General features: G+C 45.1%; 1 long non-coding RNA gene across 1 annotated transcript in view; it reads left to right on the forward strand.

Moving 5' to 3' along the window:
* The first annotated feature begins 396 nt into the window (after positions 1–396).
* LOC309521203 overlaps positions 397–21330 on the forward strand; it is a 192729-nt gene continuing 171795 nt past the window's right edge. The window contains exon 1 of the long non-coding RNA XR_014214560.1: positions 397–484. This is a non-coding gene — a long non-coding RNA (uncharacterized lncRNA). The remainder of the gene's footprint in view (positions 485–21330) is intronic.

Here is a 21330-nt window from a genome sequence, read left to right on the forward strand (position 1 = left end):
AGGGCCTAATAATATGAGAAGTACAGTCCTTTAGTTGGCAATGATTATTTTGTGTCTGATTTATTGTTCACAGGAATTCTTTTACGGGGCGCTTGCAGGCATAATTTTGTGTTTTTTACATACATGTGTGTGTAACTCTCTCTGTGCGTGTGCCAAACACACACAATATACTGTAAGGTTGATGAGTTGATCAGCATGTGGAGAAAAGAATTTGGACTAATTCCAGTATAAGGGCATTAAAAACACTGGGTTTATTGCTGAGTTTTAGTTTGGGGGGAGGAGTGCTTTTTGCCTCCAGGACCAGAGGAGATTGTTCTGGGGAAAATTTTTGAGAATTTCCTTCGTTTCAGGAAAGGATTCCTTTAAAATGGACCATTTGCCCAAATATAAAAGATAAAGGGACCCCTGACCATTAGGTCCAGTCGTGACCGACTCTGGGGTTGCGGCGCTCATCTCGCTTTATTGGCCAAGGGAGCCGGCGTTTGTCCGCAGACAGCTTCCGGGTCATGTGGCCAGCATGACCAAGTTGCTTCCTGGCGAACCAGAGCAGCGCACGGAAATGCCGTTTACCTTCCCGCCGGAGCGGTACCTATTTATCTGCTTGCACTTTGACGTGCTTCCGAACTGCTAGGTTGGCAGGAGCAGGGACCGAGCAATGGGAGCTCACCCTGTTGCGGGGATTCGAACCGCTGACCTTCTGATCGGCAAGTCCTAGGCTCTGTGGTTTAACCCACAGCGCCACCCATGTCCCTTTGCCCAAATATAGCCCACCATGTTTTGCAACAGGGACTATTTTGCTCCCAATATGCCCTTGAACGACGCTAGGCCTGGGGTATTGTGACAGATGCAAAATGGCGGCTGGGTTGCCGACACAGCTACAGTGCTACGTCTGCTCCTTGTAGTGGCAGCAAAAGCAAACAAATTACAAACAACTTAGGCAACAAGTAACATGGGAAGCTGTGTCAGACTGTGTCAGCATCACAGTTAGCATTGTATACATTGACTGGCAGCCGCTCTTCAGGATTTCAGACAGAAGACATTTTGCGCCCAACCTGGAGATGTTAGAGATTGAACCTGCCATCTTTCACAAGCAAAGTGGTTTCTCTGCCACTGAGCTATGGCCCTCCCCCATAGAAAGAAGCTGTGCATCTGTTGCTGCTCATGGTGAGCCTGTTTCAGGAAAGTATCAAAGGACTGGTTGAAATGTTCAGCAAAATATTCACCCAAAAATGATCCCTCTGCAATTTCACCCACAAACTGGATGGAGAATTTCAAGAGGCCTGTTTTGCTCAACTCTGCTCTTGACCTGGGACACGGGTGGCGCTGTGGGTTAAACCACAGAGCCTAGGACTTGCCGATCAGAAGGTCAGCGGTTCGAATCCCCGCGATGGGGTGAGCTCCCGTTGCTTGGTCCCTGCTCCTGCCAACCTAGCAGTTCAAAAGCACGTTAAAGTGCAAGTAGATAAATAGGAACCGCTCCAGCAAGAAGGTAAACGGCGTTTCCGTGCGCTGCTCTGGTTCGCCAGAAGTGGCTTAGTCCTGCTGGCCACATGACCCGGAAGCTGTACGCCGGCTCCCTCAGCCAATAAAGCAAGATGAGCACCGCAATCCCAGAGTCAGTCACAACTGGACCTAATGTTCAGGGCCTCTTGACCTGCAGGTGTACTTTCTGAAACTATCTTCTCTCTCTCTCCTCTCTCTCTCTCTCTCTCTCTCTCTCTCTCTCTCTCTCTCTCTCCCACCCCTGAATTTTGACGGCTTTGCTTCCAAAGTGGAATGGAAATTGTACTAGGAACTTTTTGTTGCTCTGTCACGGGTAGGGGATGGAGTTGAAATCTGGCTCAGTTTGCATTTTAATCATCAATACCTCCTAAGCCAATATGTAAACTGAAATGCAGTTAGCTTTTGACATTTGTGTCTATCAAGATTTTGGAGTACAGCTCTCCAATCAGGTCACGGATACAAAAATGTGCATATTCAGGGAAAGTGTGCAGAAAAAGTCAGGTGTGAGTGAAAATAACATAGAAAAACTGCATTAAGTTTGGGGAAGTTGTAAATGAGTCACAATTGCATACAAAATGTGTACAGAAGGCAAAAGTCACATTAAGATGCTTGTGAATCTTCACGAGGACTTGATTTCTCTCTCTCAAAGTGATGTGGAAATGCAGAGTACTGTGTTTAGGACTGGGAGAAAATGAGAAACAGAGAAACCAACATTGACAGATTCAGCTATCTCTATAAGCACATTAGAGGTGTGCCTAGCCTGTACCAGAAACCAGGCTTTTAGTGGGGCAGCTCCAGCTCTCTGGAATCAATCACCAGCTGAATCAATGGTCTGACAGGCGCCTAGTTTGATTATGTTTAGCTGCCCCTTGAATACATTTTTGTTTAGGAAGGCTTTCCCTGTTGCGTAACTGAGTCATTTTATATTTGATGAAATGTTTTTGTTGTTTTTAAGAGTTTGTATGGGTGGCTTTATTGTTTTAGAGTTTGTTGAGCTGGCTTTTATTGTTCTGAGAGCTTGCGTTTCTGTGTTTTCCCCCTTTCCCCCCTGCACACTGTTCTAATATCTTTATGCCACGAAACAGTCTACAAATGTGTTTCATCACCACCATCCAAAAACTTACTTAAAGCCCATCTACATTGACCCTTACCGTCATGAAACATTTGGATACAGAAATCGCACTAAGGATTGTGTTGGCTGGTAAGGATGCTGATAGAGGCATGATATAGCGGGGGGATGCTTTTTGAGTTTCTTTGGAATAGAGTCCTAATTATTCTTCTGTTCTTTCCAACAGTTATATGAAATCTTTTTCTTTTTGTAGTCCCAGACTGCTGCTGGAGAAATGAATATAAGTTTGGAAAAAATGAGAAGCTGAAAGATCCATCCATCCCTGGTCAGGAGTCTCTGCCCCGGATCTTTTAAGTACCTGAAAATGCCCTACTTGTGCTTAATCACTGCTAGCATGAGCAGAGAACTTGCAAAGAGATGGATGATGTTTTAAAATATTGCCTGCACTGAGCCTCTGAGGGTCAGGCTCCCTCTGTGTTCCAAATGCGGACACCCCACTAGAAACCATTCCATCTAGCTTAACCCAGAAAGGCAGACACCCGCACAGCTGGCCAGACTCAAAACATCTTCCTGATTCCTCAAAGGTCAGTCCTTCACTTAAAAATGTGTTTCTGGTTACATTCTCTCCTCCGCCCCCTTTGCAGATAACAATGCACGTCAATGACAAATCTAAGAGGAGAGGGCACAGTTCTTTGGAACAGCCGACCATCCCTTGGCCTTCCACCAGCTGACATCACTCATGTGGTTTAAGTCTCCTATGGCCAATAGCTGTCAGTCAAGGTTTCCCCTATTTCTCTCAGAATATAGCCTGTGTGTGTGTTTTAAATCCTAGCTAGTTTACAACATGACCAGGGAGAGCTTATGCTCACTTTATGCTCACAATGCAGCAACACATTTGCATCTCCACTCCTTTCATCCATGAGAATTGGGTTCTGGTGATTTCTTTAAGAAAAGAGCTTTGTTCATAACCTCCAGTCAAGTTCTCAACATCTTCTTTTTCTGTCTTGTTTCCTCTTCCCATCTCTCCCCTCAAGTGCCGGGTCCTGCTAAGCACAAACTCCCTAAAACTTGGGGCTCATCCGCAGTTCTGGTTTGTCCCATGATTTCTAAGAATGGATGCAACATGTTTTTCTTTTGTCCCACCCAGGGCTGGATTTAGGTTTGATGAGGCCCTGAGCTAATGAAGGTAATGGGGCCCTTTATATGTCCAGCTGTCCTTTGTCAACAACAAATTTTCATTGTTTTTTGTGTTGAACATATGCTATATGCTAATTTATGGACCTAATAGGTATCTAAAGCCATTTGCACATTTGCACATGTTGCCAAGCAACCAGTCCATGCAGAATGTAGGCACCCAATATATAGAAATGAGCAAACCAGTGATATTTTAGGGAGCAGGCTAGCAGGCAGGGCCCATTACTTACATCATAGGAGCCTACACAACACACTGTTGCTGTCTGTAGGTTTTATTTTATTTGGTTTTTATCTTATATTTTGGAAATGTGCATCCAGTTTTTTCCCTTTAAATTTTTTTGGGGCCCCCAAGGGAGTGGGGCCCTAAGCTATAGCTTGTTTAGCTTATACGTAAATTCGGTACTGGTCCCACCATATTTCCCATGAAAACGCGCTGCTCAGCACTGAATCGGAACAAACACCAATTGGGTTTTCTGCATATTGACATGCGCTCCGATTCAGAGGTGAAGAAAACAAAAGTAAAAGCTCTCAGACCCATGCCTACAAATCATGGGGTGCAGAAGAAAACATGGAACAAACAGAAATGTGGGTGAGCCAACAAACCAGTGGTGATTGGTGGTGCTCATTGGGATAGACTGGGAAGCAGAAGACAGTGAACTCAAGAGTAGCTGAAGACAGAGCCAGTGAGAGGCAGCCAGTCATTCCTCTCACAGATATGCAAATCCCAGTGTTCCCTGGGAAGAGATGGATTGTTAAACCAGTCTAGGACTTCTATGGAGAATAGGGGCCTCCTAGCACCTCTTCATGGATCACTGCCTTGCCGTGGCGAAGGGGCTTGAATAACTCAGAGAAGCTATGAGCTATGCCATGCAGGGCCACCCAAGATGGACAGGTCATAGTGGAGAGTTTTGACCAAACGTGATCCACCTGGAGCAGGAACCGGCAAGCCACTCCAGTATCCCTGCCAAGAAAACTCCATGGACAAAGACAACAGGCAGATAGTGCCTGGCGTGCTCTGGTCCATGGGGTCACAAAGAGTCGGACACGACTAAACGACTAAGCAACAACAAAGCACCTCTTAGAACGCTTCATCAACTGCTGCTCCCAGAATTCTTTGGGGGGTGAGGAGAACCATGACTGTTAAAGTGGAATCATGGATCTTTAAATGTATGGTGCAAATGTTGCCTACATGTGCCATGTTAAAGTGGAATCATGGATCTTTAAATGTATGGTGCAAATGTTGCCTACATGTGCCATGGAGACTAATCTTAGGCCAGGTGTACTGGTAGCCAAGTCTCAGACATGTGGTCATTGTCAAGAGGAATTTTTGACTCTTGGGAGCACCTCCTCCTCTCCTCCTCAGCCATTAATTACTTCCACCATCCTTCCAAACTGCCAAGGGTTGAGGAGGCGCAGAGCCTCAGATGAAAGGAAGCAGAGGCTGCCCCAGCTTCCAGGTCTTTCAAATAACCAGCCTATAATAACTTCCACAGCCAAGGGAAATGGCCAAACGATGGGAAGAAGGTCAGCTCTGAAGGGGAAGGGGGTGGGGGAAGACTGTTTGGCAACAATGATGTAGTGGCTTCTAATGGAAGAAACCTGCAGAATTAATCAAGGCCTGGGCCTCATTTGTTAATGACAGAGTGGTTTTATTTTATTTATTTTTTTCCCAAAGAAAGAAAGAAAAACGGCCAGGAGATTAGACCTTGGCTTTCCAGCCAAGTGTTGTCGGACGGATGGGTTAAGGGTTGGATTCCCAAGGCAGAGGAGGTGGCATGGAACATAACTGAGACAACTGGGTTTTCAAGATGGCAGTCTCCATTCTTCCAAAATAAAAAAATTCCTTCCAGTAGCACCTTAAAGACCAACTAAGTTAGTTCTTGGTATGAGCTTTCGTGTGCATGCACACTTCTTCAGATACACTGAAACAGAAGTTGCCAGATCCTTCTATATAGTGAGAAGGTGGGGAGGGGTATTACTCAGAAGGGTGGTGGGAATGGGAGATTGGCAGGTAGCTGAGATGAGCCTGTTGACGACTCTTAACGACTGCAATAGGTCTTACAGAAAAAGGCAAGGGGTGAGAAGGTGAAAAATGGCTTAGTCATGTATAATGAGATAAGAATCCAATGTCTTTGTTCAGACCAGGTCTCTCCATGGTTTTAAGTTTGGTAATGAGTTGCAATTCAGCAGCTCCATTCTTCCAGTCAGCTAAAAAGCTACACTAGCCAAGATTAAAGCCACATTCATATAATGCATTAAACACGGTATGATACCACTTTAAACAATCATAGCTTCTCACAAAGAATCATGGGAAGTGTAATTTGTTAAGAGTGTGGAGAGTTGTTAGGAGCCCCTCCCTATTCCCCTCACAGAGCTACAATTCTCAGAGTTCCCTTTGAAGAGAGAGAGAGAAAGTTAAACCACTCTGGGACTTGTAGTTCTGGTAGGGGGAATAGGGGTCTCCTAACAGCTGTCTTTTTTATATATATTAAATAATTTTTTTATTCAATACAAATTAAAATACATACATAATCACAACAAAAGAAAATACAAAAGAGGAAAACAAATACATCTATCCAAGGAAAAGGAATTAGAGAATATTTTGTCTCTTTTCATATTTACAGTTATTTATACCTCTATAAAATGTTATTCATGATAACACAGTGAAATGAAATGTAAGATATCAGAGTAAAGAAAAAGGGAACAAAAAGAAAATAAAAAGGTAAAAAAAACAGATCATATATGAAAATTCAGATCCTGTCTGGACTAGAAATGTCAGATCCTGTACAGCTGCTGCCAGCCAGAGTCGACAATAGTGGTCTAGATGGGCATGGAGTCTAACCTGGTAGAAGGCAGTTTCCTATGTATCTAAACTTGCTTTAAAAAACAAAGCTACGATTCTCGGGGTTCCTGATTCCATGCTAGACACGGGATTTGGCATACATGAATGAAAGAAACTGGCCCTTTAGCTGTGATTCCTGCATTGCAGGCAGTTAGACTAGATGGCCTTTGGGTTTCCTTCCACCTCCACAATTCAGTGATTCTATGATGGAGCCAAATTGTGGGGGTGATGAGGAAACATGGATATAACCACTGATCCTCTTTTTCCATTGTACGCTCGGTTTAAGAATTTGATACTTTCGAATTCTTCTATAATTGGTTGTCTGCATGTACATGTGTATACATTTTTTAACCTTAAATAATTCTTTAAGTGTTCTGTTTCCATTAAAGTATTAAATATTAGCTAAATCTACAATTACGTTCTCCATGCCCCTAATTAAGGTATTAAGTCGTTATTAAGCATCGGCAATTAAAATAAAAAATAAAAATAGAATAACAACCCATGTACTACCTTGAATTGGCTGTGCTTATACACAAGCCCCAAGTGCTTGAGGATGCTGTGAAATCGGGAAGGAGTCCCACCTTCCTCCAAGCTCATTTCAGGGCATGCAGCCCAACCGCCCCAGGGATGTGCCTGCGCGTGTCGGAACTCAGATTAAACAGCTTTAATAGATGCCTTGCAATAGTCATTGAGAGCTCACATATGTAGATGTGCTGATGTTATTCTGCGATAGAGAGAGCTTCAACTCCTTTGCATTTCTGGATAGAAATGCAGGAAGCTTCCTTATAGCGATTCAGACTATTGGTCCTCCCAGTTCAATATTGTCTGCACTGACTGGCAGCACTTAGAAACATAGAACTGTAGTCCTGGAAGGGCCATCTAGTCCAGCTCCCAGTGATATTTTTTTTTAAAAAGAAATAAAAATCTTTATTGAGAGTTGAAAAAGCACATACGGCACCGTATTTATTGCTCTATAAGACGCACTAGACCACAAGACACACCTAGTTTTTGGAGGAGGAAAACAAGGGAAAAAAAAATTCTGAATCTCAGAAGCCAGGACAGCAAGAGGGATCGCTGCGCAGTGAAAGCAGCAATCCCTCTTGCTGTTCTGGCTTCTGGGATAGCTGCGCAGCCTGCATTCGCTCCATAAGACGCACACACATTCCCCCTTACTTTTTAGGAGGGAAAAAGTGAGTCTTATAGAGCAAAAAATATGGTAATTATATGTGCACTAAACATGGTGAGACGTAAATAAAGAAGAGGAAAAGAAAAAGAGAAACAGAACCCGTGTAGAAGGTGAAATAAAGGGGGGGGGCACCTAAAACTGTATACTTTACAAGGTTGTTATTGTACTTCACCAGCTCTTGACCTATTACAGTATTTGTAAGAATGGATTCCAAATATCATTGAACATGTCCATGCCAAGTCTGCATTTATATGCAAGTTGTTCATACATTTTTATTGTCTCCAGACACAAGACAAAGCTAAACACTACTATATACAATTCTTCTGGTCTTTGAAGTAAAGATACATATGTACAGAGAGATCTATTAGGACTATCACCATGCTGGCTAACGCTGCTGTGTAAAACCCACAGCCTCGTCCCGTGACTCTCACAGATGCAGAGTCAGACGCTGTGTCAGGAACTGGACAGAGGAGGAATGGTGGAGACCGCCTCCCCATCCCGACCCTTCAAGGGAGGAGGAAGAAGAAGACAGTATAGATTTACAACAGGGGTTTGAGGGAGGTCCCAGCTGAGAGGAAGATGTGGGGGAAAGCTGGAAAATCATGGGAGAGCCGGAACAACACCTGGCTGACACATTATCACTAGAAAGCATTCCAGACCCTCCATCTCCCAGAACCCGGCGAGCTTTAAAAGTAGGAGAGCAAAGAGCTCAAAGACAGAGGGCAGCTAGCAGCACCTGTAGAGGAGATGAATAAGCAAGTGGGAGAGATGGGGATAGAGATTCACTCAGGACAACGCCATTATCCAAGAGGCTGGATTCTATATCCTCCCTCTGTAAAGATTGAAATAAAAATGGACTGCAATAAATTTTTTCTTGTCTTTATAATTTCCTGGGCAACCAGCTGGGAGCCACTGACAGCATCCTGACACCCTGACAGCACACAGGAAAGCTCATGGACAAGACAGGACCATAATGAATCAATGCCCTAGAGGGTATTATGCCTGTCTCTACATGTAGGCAATGGGAGGGTGAATGACTCAGCAAGTCATACACTCGATCTTACTCTGTTGCTCTGTTAACCGACTGCACCTGGCACCCTCATCTCAAAACAGCCAGACGTGGGGATGTGCTCCTCAAGGCATGAGAACAAGTATTGTGTGATTTAGGGAAGGTAGAACGTAAAGGACAGTTAAGTCCAGTCGAACGCGGCTATGGGGTTGTGGCACTCATCTTGCTTTCAGAGCGAGGGATCTGGCATTTGTCCACAGACAGCTTTCTGGGTCATGTGCCCAGCATGACTAAACCACTTCTGGAGCAACGGGACACCGTGACGGAAGCCAGAGCGCACGGAGATGCTGTTTACCTTCCCGCTGCAGTGGTACCTATTTATCTACTTGCACTGGCGTGCTTTCGAACTGCTAGGTTGGCAGAAGCTGGGACAGAGGAACGGGAGCTCACTCTGCTGCGGGGATTCGAACCGCCAACCTTCTGATCAGCAAGCCCAAGAGGCTCAGTAGTTTAGACGACAGCACCACCCACATCCCTATTGTGTGATTTAACCTACTGTTCACATTAGAAGACATCTGAAGGCAGCCCTGTTTTGGGAAATTTTTAATGTTTGATGTTTTATCGTTTTATGATTAATAATAATAATAATAATAATAATAATAATAATAATATTCTGTTGGGAGCCTCCCAGAGTGGCTGAGGAAACCCAGCCAGATGGGTGGGGTATAAATAACAAATTATTATTATTATTATTATTACTACTACTATTGCATTACATCAACAGCTTCTGCGTGCAAAGAAGATGCTGTAACTGCTGAGCTGCAACTCTTCCCCTAATGCTTTAGAATCATAGAGTTGGGAGGGACCATAGAGTTGGAAGGGACCATAGAGTTGGAAGGGACCATAGAGTTGGAAGGGACCATGTCATAGAAGGGACCATGCAGATCATCATGCAGGAATCTTTCTTATGACCCTGAGATTAAGAGTCTCGTGCTTTACCAACTGAGCTATCCTTATACCCTTACTGAACATTATCCTCCTCATGGGCAGGGAGTTCTTGTACATTAGTAGTGTCTAACAGTACAGGAATAGCTTATTCCACTGTTCACGAAGACATAGCAGATGAAGAATATCTAGAAAGGGAGAAAGTCATGACATGGCGTAGCGTTCTCCAAGGAATGCTTCTTAAGCGTCCAGGCCTCCCGGCAGAACTATTTCATAGATTAATTGTGGTATTTGGTCTGCAGACAGTCAGAAGCAGATACATCAAACGGCAGAAGATCAGAGCCTTGTTGAGATACCAAGCCACCCCACCCCTCCCTGCCAAAAAAATAATAAAAATTACATGTCAAGGATCAGGCAGTTTTCAGGCAAAGTGAAATAGAGAAGGGTTTCCACCTGTTGCTAGATTTGGATGCTTCTAGCAGAGAAAATGTGGTGCCAGTTCTTCTCTGATAAAAACTAGCAAATTGTGCGCAGAATTTCCCTCCCCTGGGATTCAAGGATACATGGCCAGCAATATGTATTTGAGTGTGCGTGCGTTTGTGTGATGTGATATCATGGTCCTACGCTGATGAACAGTAGTGGGCACTATGCATTGAGCAAGGGCCCGAGGGCCAAATGAAGCCCTTGAGCACTCTTTTCAGGCCACACCCTCTCCCCAGCCAAACATACTTTCTCCAGACCACACACCTCACCAGCCTACCTTCTTTTGCCTGGCTGTAATGTGCCCTGGAACTCTGATAATGACCCTTGCTTGCCTGGATGGAGGATTAGAGAGGCAGTGGCATAATGTGGGTTGCCAGTGCCCAGGGCCACGTGGCGGGGTGGTGGGAAGGAGGGAAACAGACGGAGTACGTATGCGCATTCAAGTGCCTAACAGTGTCCGCATCACCCAGGAGATCGCCTGAGACAGAGATAAGGAAAGAAGAGTTGTATCGTTGCCTGGAGAGGTCATTTATTGGTTCGCAAGAAGAAGCTGTTTTCAAAGGAGCCCAGCGACAGAAGTGCACAGCTATATTGAGGCAGCACCAGGTGTTGAACTTTTGTTCCCCTGACCGCCCCTTTGACCCCCCATAAAAGGTAAAGGTAAAGGGACCCCTGACCATTAGGTCTAGTCATGGCCGACTCTGGGGTTGTGGTGCTCATCTCGCTTTATTGGCTGAGGGAGCTGGCATACAGCTTCCGGGTCATGTGGCCAGTATGACTAAGCTGCTTCTGGCGAACCAGAGCACCGCACGGAAACGCCGTTTACCTTCCCACCAGAGCTGTACCTATTTATCTACTTGCACTTTGACGTGCTTTCGAACTGCTAGGTTGGCAGGAGCTGGGACCGAGCAATGGGGCTCACCCCGGCATGGGGATTTGAACCGCGGACCTTCTGATCGGCAAGTCCTAGGCCCTGTGGTTTAACCCACAGCGCCACCCGCATCCCTACGTGGCCCCCCATGCTACGCCACTATAGAGGGTCGTGTGTGTGTGTGTGTGTGTGTAGAAATCAGGCTATCACACAAAGGTCCATTTTCCATTTCTTGCTCCACCCACTTTTGCCTCTGGACCTGCCCACTTCTGGCATGTTGTCTCTGAAAGGCTGCCCAGAAAGGAACAAGATGAAAAATGAGTCTCTGCCCCTGTTTTCATTCATTGACTCCGTTCCAACCAGATAAGAGGTGTTTGAAGTAGGGGGCTAGTTAGGGTGATGGCCTGAGGAGCTATACATTATAAGGTTACCAGACATCCCCGTTTCCCGGGGACAGTCCCCAGATTTACAAATCAGTCCCCTGACAAAATCCATCGATTTAGTAAGACGTTGAAAAGTGTCCCCGGATTCATTGAAAAAAATCTGGTAACTTTACTATACAAAGTGTATCTGGGGAAGGAGGGCATCTTGTGGAGATATACAGAGGCCCGTGTCTGAGATTCCATACGCCTAATCTAGACCACATTCACACCATACATGTGCTAAGGTGCCACTTTAAACAGTCTGTGGAGGCTAAGGATAGCCATTGTGGCTAGTAGTCATTGATGTCCTCCACAAATGAGTCTGATCCTTTTTTAAAGCCATCCAAGATGGTGGCCATCATTGAATCTTCTGGGACTGACTTTTAGCTGTGCACCTTGTGAAGAAGTCCTTTCTTTTATACATCCTGAATCACCCAGCTTCCAGCTTCATTGCAGGTCCATGCGTTCCAGTGTTATGAGAGAGGGAGAAAACCTTTTCGCTATGCACATTCTCCATGTGAAAGGCTGGACTGGATGAATCCCAAGCCGGAATTAAGATTGCCGGAACAAATATCAACAACCTCAGATATGCAGATGACACAACCTTGACGGCAGAAAGTGAGGAGGAATTAAAGAACCTTTTAATGAGGGTGAAAGAGGAGAGCGCAAAATATGGTCTGGAGCTCAACATCAAAAAAATGAAGATCATGGCCACTGGGCCCATCACCTCCTGGCAAATAGAAGGGGAAGAAATGGGGGCAGTGAGAGATTTTACTTTCTTGGGCTCCATGATCACTGCAGATGGTGAAAGCAGTCACGAAATTAAAAGACGACTGCTCCTTGGGAGAAAGGCGATGGCAAACATAGACAGCATCTTAAAAAGTAGAGACATCACCTTGCCAACAAAGGTCCGTATAGTTTAAAGCCATGGTTTTCCCAGTAGTGATGTATGGAAGTGAGAGCTGGACCATCAAGAAGGCTGATCGCCGAAGAATTGATGCTTTTGAATTATGGTGCTGGAGGAGACTCTTGAGAGTCCCATGGACTGCAAGAAGAACAAACCTATACAGAAGAAAAACAAACCTATCCGTTCTTAAGGAAATCAGCCCTGAGTGCTCACTGGAAGGACAGATCCTGAAGTTGAGGCTCCAATACTTTGGCCACCTCATGAGAAGAGAAGACTCCCTGGAAAAGACCCTGATGTTGGGAAAGATGGAGGGCAGTGTTCTCGAAGCTACAAACATGAGTCTGACCAAACTGGGGAGACAGTGGAAGACAGGAGTGCCTGGTGTGCTCTGGTCCATGGGGTCACGAAGAGTCGGACACGACTAAACGACTAAACAACAACATGCACATTCTCCATTCTGTGCATAGTTTTACCTGGCTGGACTGTGTCCTTGAACTATATGATAAGGCCTCTCGCTTACCTGAATGGAGGATGAAGATTGTGCCACACCCATCACTGGTGTCTCTGGAGAAAAAGGTGAGCTAGTGATGGGTGTGGCACAATCTTCATCCTCCATTCAGGTAAGCGAGAGGCCTTATCATATAGTTCAAGGACACAGTCCAGCCAGGTAAAATCAGCAAAGTAGGGAGCTGAGAAGGGGCCTCTTCTTCTTCTTTGGTGATCACTCGTAGCTGAGTAAGATTGTCTTCCATGAACGCAGTCTTAACAGTGAGTCCATAAGTGTCAGGGACTGCTCAGGTGAGGAATGGTGGAGACCGCCTCCCCAGCCTGACCTTTCCAGAGAAGAAGAAGACAGTTCAGAATTACAACAGCGGTTTGAGGGAAGTCACCACTCAGAGGAAGATGAGGGGAAAAGTTGGGAGAGGAGAAGGCAGCTGGCTGACATGTTATCACTAGAAAGCATTCCAGACCCACCATCTCCCAGAACCCGGTGAGCCTTAAAAGTAGGAGAGCATGGAGCTCAGAGACAGATGCCCTAAGCGGCAACTGTAAGGGGCAGCGGCGGTGCTGTTGACGAATGAGGAAGTGGGAGAAAAGTGGGTTTAGGTATTTCCTCAGGTCAACGCTATTTTCCCAAGAGCCTGCATTCTCAAGCCTCTCTCTGTAAATATTGAATAAAAAGCAGATGGTAAGGACTTTTCCTTGTCTTATCCATTCCAGGCAACCTGCCGTGGGGATTGTTTCTTCTGTCTCCTGACAGTAAGTGACTGTGGAGGCCAGTTCTGGATCTACACGTCCTTTCACAATGGGGACATAGCAGGGGCAATTAGGCTTCCTCAACCTTGGCCCTCCAGATGTTTTGAGACTACAATTCCCATCATCCCTGACCACTGGTCCTGCTAGCTAGGGATCATGGGAGTTGTAGGCCAAAAACATCTGGAGGGCCGAGGTTGGGGAAGCCTGGCATAGGCTTTCCTGAGGGTGGGATAGAGCCTCATCGGCTCCTAGGCCCGAAATTCCTCACTCCTTATCTACGTTCTGGGAATCAAGGTGTTAATACAAGTGTGTCATTATTATTTTTTAATTGGTGAAATCTTGGAGGGTATGCATTTTACAACATCTGGAAACTAAATAAAATGCACACCCTCCAGCAAACAGAATCTCAGTGGCAGTAGCTAGCAGCAGTCTTTTAAAATGTGCTAGAGGATACGGGCAGTAGCAAGCAACCTGCTCACAGGTGGGATTTGCATCAGAGGTTTCCCAAGATGTAGGGATCATGTGACGCCAGATGTTCAGGAGCCTCGTCCACCACCAGTCATTAATACTTACATATGTCAATAGAAATGCCGGAGCCTTCGGATTCCAGACTCATTTGTACTCATTTCAAAGATGGCCCATGAAAATTGAGAGGCATGGTGCTTTGTGAAAGCAGAAGGGAGAAGGCTTTAAAGAGGGGAATGCGGAGAGGCTGAGATGAATAAATACGGGCTCCCAGAAATGACAGGAGGAGAACGGGGAGATGGAGGCCAGTCTTTGTGCCTGGAAAAAGAAAATGCAGTGCCAGAACCTTCCTAATGGAATGGCAACGAGTATTACTTAAAGACAAGGGTTCCTAAAATGTTGGTCAAGAAAGCAAATTATTCCGATCTTACCCAATTTTTCAAAAGGCAAAGAGCAAATAGTGATGAGTAATTTTACCAAGTAGTAAATCAAATCCCTCCTCCTCATCCCATTTACCGTATTTTTCGCTCCATAAGACGCACCCGACCATAAGACGCATCTAGTATTAGAGGGGGAGAATAAGAAGAAAAAATATTCTCTCCCTCTCTGCGCAGCGCCCCTTCAGCGAAGCAGCAGGAGAAACGGAGCCCCTTCCATTTCTCCTCCCGCTTCGCTGAAGGGCTGAGGGAAAGCTGCGCAGCGCCTCTCCAGCGAAGCGAAGCCAGGAGAGCAAGAGGGATCGGTGCGCACCAATCCCTTTGCTCTCCTGGCTTCAACGAAAGCTGCGCAGCCTGCATTCGCTCCATAAGACGCACACACATTTCCCCTTACTTTTTAGGAGGGGAAAAGTGTGTCTTATAGAGCGAAAAATACGGTATATCCTGCTTGTGCTTCCAAAGGAGTCCTGGGTGCAAACAATTATATTTGTCTTAACCCCTCTTCTGCAAGCTGAGTTTCGCCCAACCTTCCAACACTTTGCTACTCTGATTCTCATTCTGGAGTAGCCTTTTCATTTCTGCCATTCAACCCAGCCGCAGCATCGCCAGCTGCACCCTCAGACAGCTTCACAGGGTCCAGTGACCTGGCAGCGATGATGCTGGCCTTGGCACTCTCTTACCCACCCATCACCCCCTGCTGCCAGCTTCACTGCTGGCATCAGCCGGTACCAGAAAATCACACCCTATTTCAAATGGCTGGTGGCCTGGTAGCAGTCTCGATATTGGTTTGATATTCCTGACATTCACAAAGTTCAATCCAGCCCTTTAAAAATTAATTTCAGACTCTGTAAAGCTCTGTGAAGGCTTGTTTTAACGTGTAGATCTAATGTCTGTGTTTTATTGTCCATTTTTTTATTACCTGTTGCTGCAAAGAGAAATATCTGCCCACAACAGATGGATTTGGTAGGGAAGAAATATTTCTTTTTCTTTTACCCAAAGTAAATGAATATTGTTATATGCCACCCAAAATCTCTGAGTGATTCAAGATTCCAGGGAGTTCCAAGTGTGCTAGCAAAAGTCTGCCTTTCCTTTGGGACAATGGGGCACAGTGGAGACTGTGGTGTCTTTATGATATGTGGCTTATTTATAGTTCTATACAACCTGAGCCTGCCATAGAGGGGTTCAGAGCATCAACATTCCCCCTTTTTTAAATAAATGTTTTTATTAGGAATTCCAACATGACAATTTTTTTCCAAGTAATTTTTTATTGTTTTCCTTACATACAGTGGTGCCTCGCAAGACGAAAAGAATCCGTTCTGTGATTCTCTTCGTCTAGCAGTTTTTTCGTCTTGCGAAGCAAGCCCATTGACGGATTAGCGGATTAGCGCTATTAGCGACTTATCTGCTGATCGGATCAGCTGATAAGCGGCTTAGCGGCTTAGAAAAAGGGGGGGGAGGGGGGAAAAACCAGCAGGAACTCACAAAACTTTTTCGTTTTGCTAAGCAAGCCCATAGGAAATTCGTTTTGCGAAACACCTCCAAAATGGAAAACTCTTTCGTCTAGCGAGTTTTCCGTCTTGCGAGGCATTCGTCTTGCGGGGCACCACTCTATTCTTTTCCAACAAACCATGTTAATGCCATACATTCCCTTTGACTCTGCCGAGTCGCGACTCCCCTCTCTCCCTGCAATTGGTATATTTAACCCCTTTCTATCGCGCACATCATTCTCACAATAGTACTATTATACACTGAAGGTATTATGTCAATCCTGCTAGTGTCTTGACCTCTTTACAATTCTCCTTTAAATATTCAATAAATTTACTCCAATTATTTTGGTATCTTTGGTTTTCCTGGCAATTTGGCAAGTTCTGCGTATTCTGTCAACTTCACCTGCCACTCCTGAATGGTCGGTATGTCTTGTGTTTTCCATCTTTGGGCCAGGAGGGTTCTTGCGGCGGCCGTAGCGTACATGAACAGATTTTGGTCTCCCATTTTAATTTCCATTCCTATTAAACCTAATAGACACGCTTCCGGTCTTTTGGGGAAAGTATACCTAAATATTTTTTTGAGTTCATTATAAATTGATTCCCAACATGACAATTTTAACAAAAATACACCATCCCCATTATTGCCCCCCATTTCCCCTCCCCTCCGCCCTAAAAAAGAAAAAAGAATACACTCCCTCCCACTCACCCCCGAGACTTCCCTCAGCTCCTCTCTCTGGTTTCTCAACACATAATTTCATCTGCATGTTATAAAATTGTAAAAATCCTCCATTTGTCTATCTATATATTACCAATAAAGAATTTGTGAATGTTTATTCAAAATCCTGCCAAGGAGTCCAGTTCTTTTTGTTGTTTCTTCAAATACTTCGTAAAAGGTTCCCATTCATCTTTAAAGTCTTTATCCTTGTCACATAGTTTGTGTCAATTTTGCCTATTCCACATAGTCCATCAATTTTTCTTGCCACAATTCTTTAGTCAGGATCAGTGGCGTAGCGTGGGTGGTCAGCACCCGGGGCAAGGCAAGTAATTTGCGCCCCTTAACCCGTGGATTTGCGCCCCCTAACCCCCTGCACCCCCCACGCTACGCCACTGGTCAGGATTTCCTCATTCTTTCATCCTTGTGCTATTAAGACTCTTGCCGCCGTTGTCACATACATGAAAATATTTTTTTGGTTCCTTTGGCAGGTCTTTCCCCACAATCCCTAACAAGAAAGCTTCAGGCTTTTTCACAAATGTTAAATGGAACATTTTCTTCAACTCATTATATATTATTTCCCAATTTTTTAAAAAATTTGCTGCAATCCCACCACATAGGATAAAAAGTCCCTTCTTTTTCCTTACATTTCCAACACAGTTTTGAACTGGTTTTGTACATTTTCCCTAATTGTACTGGTGTTATATACCATCTATACATCATTTTCATATAGTTTTCTTTCAATAAGGAACAATCTGTAAATTTCAAATCAGTTTTCCATAACCTTTCCCAATCTTCCAACATAATATTATAACCTATATCTTGTTCCCCTTTAATCATAACTGCTTTCATCTCTTCATCTTTCGTCTCCCAGAGCATCAACATTCCAAGGCAGTCCTGCTTCTCCCTTTGACGCAACGACATCCTTTCTCTGAAGCTTACCTTCCTAGCTCACATAACTAGCAGTTTCTCTTGCTAAAGACTCTCCTCCCTGAAAGAGAGGGGAGTGGTTGTGGTCGGGAGCCCGAGCACCGCCCAGCAGGGGGCGTGGCCCCCTGCCTCCAGCTCATCTGGCTGGCGCTCACGCCCCCGGTGGCCACCCAACCAGGTGCCGCAGAGGGGGTGTGTTCAGCAGCCTTTTGCTGCAGCGCCAGCCTCTCCCTGGCCTCTTTTGGCTCGGGTGGCGGTTAGGCATTGGAATAATGTGTTGTGGTGTGTCGAAGTGCTAGGTGTGGCCATCGCCTATGCCTTCAATTTTAGGGGTATTCCGTTAAAGGAATCTGGGGGTCATGTATTCCGTCCGATGCCTGCTTGGCGGGAGGCCATGGCACGACCCTCGGTGACATCTGGGGTGAGCCTATAGTTGGATTAGCATCAACAGGTGATGAACCCCTGGTGAATAAACCCACTTGTTTTGCGATCCAATGCCTAAGCCAATACCTTTTCATTGCTGTAATCAATAAAGTTGTGGCCTTTTCTAGCCCATCAACCTTATATCACGTGTCCTTGTGTCTTCATTTCACTTCGCGGTGGTCGGGTCCTCGAACCACAACCTAAGCACTGGAGTTTTCTAACACAGGTAGAGTCCCCATTCCTTGGATCTGTTGTTACGCTAACAACCCATTACCCCAGGCTAACACCTCAAAGGGGAGCAGTCTGACTTAATTATATTTTAAAACATGTTGATTTCCTAGGATTAAGACGTGTCCACCATACACTTTAGGAGGTTTGCCCAGCTAAATTAGTTCTTTCACACATGCCAGTTCCAGAGAATGAACAGCATCTAGCACACAGCTCAAATACAGACATAGGCCTTATACCCAGTTTAATAAAAAAGGATCTGACATCAACATTAACACACAGGGCTTAATTAAATCCTACCGCTCACTGGACTTAATTAAATTCTAACAGAGATTATTCGTCTGGCCTCAGTTTTAACACACACACACATCAAACTCATAGGAGTCTGACCCCTACAAACATATAATATTGTAGTCAACGAAATGACCCCCTTCTTCCCAGCAGTATTAGAACTATTGGCAGTTATTAATAGTATTAGAACTATTGGCAGATGCCTCGATAACAATCAGCTAATTAAAGCCAGCATCAGGAATACTCTGAGCTAAATAACGATGTCTTTTTAGTGAAATAACAACTGGCAATTTATATTTATTGCTTTGGGGAAGAGATGTTTATTAGAGTTTTCCCTGAACCAAGGGAAGCATGTACAGAGCTCGGGGGAAATTATTATTTAGAATTTCATTAATTTCATTAATCGTGCCGAAGAAAGGCTTCCAGGCCTCATCAGAGGTACTGATAGCAATCGCTTTTCACACCTGCACTGTAGGCAGTTAAAAAGACCTGTCAAATTGCACTCATTGTTGGAAGGGTAGGCTATCATTATTCTCACCTTATCTTTTTTCAAATCGCATGGGAACATGGAATAAAGAGATCTTTCCCAATTAGCGGTGAATGTTGAGATAGCTTTCTGGTGGGAAACAATGCACTCTACGTGGGGCTATCTTAGAAAGTGACCCGGAAACGACAACTAATCCAGAACGCGGCTGATGGACTGGTGACTGGGAGCGGCCTCCAGGACCATTTAACACCGGTCCTAAAGAATCTACATTGGCTCACAGAATTCAAGCAGAACTCAAAGTGTTGGTGCTGACCTTAAAGGCCCTGAATACCTGAAGGAGTGTCTCCACCCCCATCATTCAGCCGAGACACTAAGATCCAGCTCCGAGGGCCTTCTGCAAGAAATGAGGTTACAGGGAACCAGGCAGAGGGCCTTCTCGGTAGTGGCTCCTGCCCTGTGGAACTCCCTCCCACCAGATGTCAAGGAAATAAACATCTATCTGACTTTTAGGAGAAATCTGAAGGCAGCCCTGTTTAGGGAAGTTTTTAATGTTTGATGTCTTTGTTGTTGTTGTTTAGTCGTTTAGTCGTGTCCAACTCTTCATGACCCCCTGGACCAGAGCACGCCAGGCACTCCTGTCTTCCACTGCCTCCCACACTTTGGTCAAACTCATGCTGGTAGCTTCAAGAACACTGTCCAACCATCTCGTCCTCTGTCGTCCCCTTCTCCTTGTGCCCTCAATCTTTCCCAACATCAGGGTCTTTTCCAGGGAGTCTTTTCTTCTCATGAGGTGCCCAAAGGATTGGAGCCTCAGCTTCAGGATCTGTCCGTATGATGTATTCTTGTTGTTGTTGTTGTTGTTTAGTCATTTAGTTGTGTCCGACTCTTTGTGACCCCCTGGACCAGAGCACGCCAGGCACTCCTGTCTTCCACTGCCTCCCGCAGTTTGGTCAAACTCATGCTGGTAGCTTCAAGAACACTATCCAACCATCTCCTCCTCTGTCGTCCCCTTCTCCTTGTGCCCTCCATTTTTCCCAACATCATGTTTTAATTCGTTGGAAGCAGCCCAGAGTGGCTAGGGCAACCAAGTCAGATGGCAGCACAACAACAACAACAACAGCAACAACAACAACTTTTCCCTCTGGCCCTGCCCAGCACTTGCATGTGGCCCCCACAAGGTTTTCCAGAAAGAAATGTGGTCCTTGGCTGAAAAAGGCTTCCTACCTCTGCTTTCATCATAAGTTGCCTCTGCTCCACTGGGCCTCTTCCCTTGAAGCTGCTCTGTTTAAGAACAGCCAAAGCTCAAGACATTTTGCTTCAGGTGAAGGTCAAAAGCCAGAAAATCGCTCTGCAAACGTGTGTATATTAAGCAAAAATCACATACAAACCTATATATATGAGGGGAAAGCCAGACTAAAAGTGCTGATGAAATTCCACAAGAGCTTTAAAAAATATTCACAAACTGATGTAAGGCCTGGAAACGATGCCTTATGAGGAACGGCTAAGGGAGCTGGGCATGTTTAGCCTGGAGAAGAGGTTAAGGGGTGATATGATAGCCATGTTCAAATATATAAAAGGATGTCACATAGAGGAGGGAGATAGGTTGTTTTCTGCTGCTCCGGAGAAGCGGACACGGAGCAATGGATCCAAACTACAAGAAAGAAGATTCCACCTAAACATTAGGAAGAACTTCCTGACAGTAAGAGCTGTTCGACAGTGGAATTTGCTGCCAAGGAGTGTGGTGGAGTCTCCTACTTTGGAGGTCTTTAAGCAGAGGCTTGACAACCATATGTCAGGAGTGCTCTGATGGTGTTTCCTGCTTGGCAGGGGGTTGGACTCGATGGCCCTTGTGGTCTCTTCCAACTCTATGATTCTATGATTCTATGGAGAAATGGAGAAAGCTGAATTTAAGATTGGAAAAATGAGGGACAAAATTGACACAAACACCTACCCCAAAGCACACAATCTGAAAAACTGCTTAAAGCCCACCCAGTTTGCCCCTTGATGTCATGACATAATTTGGCTCTAGAATTTGGTGGTAATTGATTTGAGCACTACGACAAAAATAATTGCAAATAACTGGGGGGCGGGGAGTTAATCACCTACTGTGTTCAAAGGGATTGAAAAAAAATGGACCACGTTGAGAATGATTAAGCTAATCTGTTATCAGAGCACACAAGTA

This window comes from Podarcis vaucheri (genome assembly GCF_965113315.1).
Source record: "Podarcis vaucheri genome assembly, chromosome: 16".
Classification (NCBI taxonomy): Eukaryota; Metazoa; Chordata; class Lepidosauria; order Squamata; family Lacertidae; genus Podarcis; species Podarcis vaucheri.